The sequence below is a fragment of the Tachysurus fulvidraco genome, chromosome 6 (genome assembly GCF_022655615.1).
Source record: "Tachysurus fulvidraco isolate hzauxx_2018 chromosome 6, HZAU_PFXX_2.0, whole genome shotgun sequence".
Classification (NCBI taxonomy): Eukaryota; Metazoa; Chordata; class Actinopteri; order Siluriformes; family Bagridae; genus Tachysurus; species Tachysurus fulvidraco.
In genome coordinates, this window is record NC_062523.1 from 846,188 (window position 1) to 850,061 (window position 3,874).

Consider the following 3,874-nt stretch of genomic DNA (forward strand, 5'->3'; position numbering starts at 1 on the left):
TTCACAAACACATTTCAGGTGTGGAGTATTAAAAGTGGTGTGAAGTCTCCACTGTGCTGCAGAACCAGAGTGTGTGAGAGTGTGTGTGTGAGTGTGTGTATGTGTGTGGATTCCTCAGAGGACATGGTGAGTCACTTTCAGTCTTCTGTGCAGGAAAACAGACGATGGATTATCAGATTTCTGCGGTTTACCTGATGATTTAAGGTGATCTGGGATCAGACCTTCAAAGATCTTGTAATAGATTATCATGTTGTTATGTTGTAAATTAAATGCTAGGAACACGATAAAGTGGCTCTCGGGTCCTTGTCTAGCGTTCAAGGCTTGTTTTAAGTTGCCTGCGATCACTTTAAAAGACTCAGGCAGCTAAAGCAAGTCTGGAACGCCACAGACACCACAACCGAGACTGAGAGAACGACAGGAAACAGGAAGTCCATATATGGTCTCAACTCTTATCTATGTTTAATAAAAGCTGAAGTGTGATGTAAAGATTCTAGCTAAGTCTTAATTAGTCACATTTTATTCCTTTATTCGTTTTATTGCCAGTGTAAGTTCTAATGAACAGTAATGTCATCTGTCAATCAAGCTGAGTGGGCGGGTTAAGTAAAGTGTTAAGTATGTAATTAAAAATTCCTGGTAAAACAGCATTTTACAGACTTCAAAACTCCATGTTTTAATATTAATTTATAGTAACATTAAATATCTGTAAATCAACTTAGTTCCTGTTGTCACTTATTATTTAGACAATAAACATTCATTCCCTCATTATAATCTCTTCATTCTGTCTCTTTATTCTCTCTCTTCATTCTCTCTCTTCATTCTCTCTCTCTTCGTTCTCTCTCTTCATTCTCTCTCTTCATTCTGTCTCTTTGTGTTGAAGATAAAACCAAAAACAACACGTAGCTTATTTTCTAAGAAGCCACAAAAAGACAGCTCTTCTTTCCTGAAGGTGTCGGGCAGCATAAAGTTACAGCTTCATCTAAGTCTGTTAGACGATGTACATTAGCGTACATTAATACTGGACATCAACATGTACATGACTAAATGACTCAAGAATGCATTAAAGAACCATGAATCATTCGCAAATGATTCCTAATTCTTTTTGATTGACTCACCAAGGTGAAGAATCAGTGATAAAATACTGATATTCACTCACTGATAAAATATCCATATGTCTGATTTTAGCACATGATTTATTCATATTCATGTGATGGTTTTTTCACTTGTTTACTCGTGATTTATGATTAAATAAAAAATAAAAAACTTTGAACAGTGTTTTAGACTCTTAAGTATCTTATGGTATCGTAAGTCTGTAACCTAGTGACCCAGAGTTAATGTATTTAATGATCGAAACTTAAAGCACTTTTGTACGTCGCTCTGGATAAGAGAAATGTAAATTATTAAAAACAAAAAACAAACAAACAAAAAAACAATTGTGGTGTGTGTGTGTGTGTGTGTGTGTGTGTGTGTGTGTGTGTGTGTGTGTGTGTGTGTGTGTGTGTGTGTGTGTGTGTGTGTGTGTGTGTGTGTGTTGGCTGATCTACAACATATATATAATCAGATGGATTAGTGAACATCTGGGTAAAATACACAAACCAGTGAATTAATCTGTATGAATCATTTGAATAAATTGATTCAAATGAGTCGAGTCACTGAAAAGTATTTCTGCTCTGAAGTGTGTTGGTTCCAGATCAGGAAGGAGACCCAGGTGATGTACTGAACTCAGGGTGAAAAAGTTAATATACATAATAGTATGTAATTATACATATATATATATATAATAACATACATATACATAAATGATATAAAAAAAAGTTATGTGTAAATGATAAATATTAATGCATGATTTATTATATTTATATATATATTAGTGCATTCATTTTAAATGCTATCATTATCATGTCAATTCAATTCAAATTTATTTGTATAGCACTTTTACAATTGACTTTGTCTCAAAGCAGCTTTACAGAACACAAACATAGAACAAAAGGTTATTATACAGAATATTATAAAGATTAATAAACTATGATCATGTCTGTGATGTAACTCCGTCTTCTGTTTAAAGAGTCACAGTCTCCTCATTCTTACTGCAAGAGGTTTCATGTGAAGAGAATAAATGAGACACAAAATGAAAGAGACATAAAATTAGTAAAATGAAGAAGATGTAATAAAGGTCTGATCCATTGTAGTAGTGACGAGTATAACTCACTGGTGTACAATTAGTATTGTATTAAAATTCCGTTTGTTCTGATAATAAAAGTTTTTTCTACATGTTTTACTTAAACAGTTTACATTTAAACACTTACATTAAAGTTTACAGTAAAAGTTAATTTATAAAAATCTTACAACAAACAAAATTTGCAGTGAAAAGAGAATAGAGCAAGAGATTACTGTACACGAAGATGTTATTTATTTATTTATTTATTTATTTATTTATTTATTTATTTATTTATTTAAAAAAAGACGACAAGCAACTCATGGAACAGTCACACCACACGGTGGCGCTATTAACACTTTATTAATCTAACAATCAAACGACGAAAAAACACCTCATTCACTTACAAATAAATAACAAATAAATATTCAGCTAATTGTATATTACTCACGTGTATGGAATAATTAAAGTTATATTTTTATAAATGTATAAATACTGAGACACAGATATTTATTGTCTTATTTTATCGGTTAATTGAAGACTTTATAAAGGTCCTATACATAAAGAGTTTACACTGACACTCCTCACCTTCATCACACACACTCATCATCATGCAGCTTCACTAAAACGTCATCTGTCTCAATATGTTATTTATTTATAAAGCCCGTGCACGTGTTCACCACTGTGTAGAGAAACAGCCTTACTTACATTTACAGTATTTAGCAGACGCCCTTATACACAACGACTTACATTATCTCATTTTGTTTAATACAGCAGAGCAATTGAAGGTTAAGGGCCTTGCTCAGGGGCCCAACAGTGGCAGCTTTGTGCACCTGGGATCGAACTCACAACCTTCCGATTAGGTAGCCCAACACCTTAAACACTAGGCTACCACATGCTTTTTAACAAAATATATGACCTCATTTCAATTTATAATATAATATAATATAATATAATATAATATAATATAATATAATATAATAATGTATTCTATTCTATTATAACATAAACTATGTAAGTCTGTGTACATGGTGTTAAAGTGGATTTTATGACCCCATGTTGCTTGCACGTGCCAGATGTCTGGGCAAAATGTTCCTGTTTGCTGAGACGCAGTGAAGCGTTAGCTTTAAAAATACAGAAAATAGAGCGCGAGGCTTTTTCCTGCTGTTTACTGAGAGCTATAGCAGCGGAAAGCAGAGAGAGAGAGAGAGAGAGAGAGAGAGAGAGAGAGAGAGAGAGAGAGAGAGAGAGAGAGAGAGAGAGAGAGAGAGAGAGAGAGAGAGATTTATCATTCACTGCATGTCAAACACTCCACTTCTCCATAGAAACCCCGCATGTGCACGCAGGAACTTTATTAAAGGCAGATAGCGGGATGATAAGCGGCGCTGGCTCGCTATCCGCTCCTCTTTTCCTCCTTTTTCTCTTTTTTATGATGCTGATTGCTGGTAGAAAAGATGACAGAGGTAAATTGCTCTTTTAATTAAAGCAATGCTGCAGAGGAAATTGTCCTCCGTGAATAGTGGTGCTCAGAGATGGAGCTCCAGACAGTTGCCTAGAAACTCCAATCTGTCTCGCATTTATTCCAGATCTCAGTTTTGAGATAAAGTTTAATAAAAAATCTTCTCCCCCTTACACACACACACACACACACACACACACACACACACACACACACACACACACACACACACACACACACACACACACACACACACACGCGGA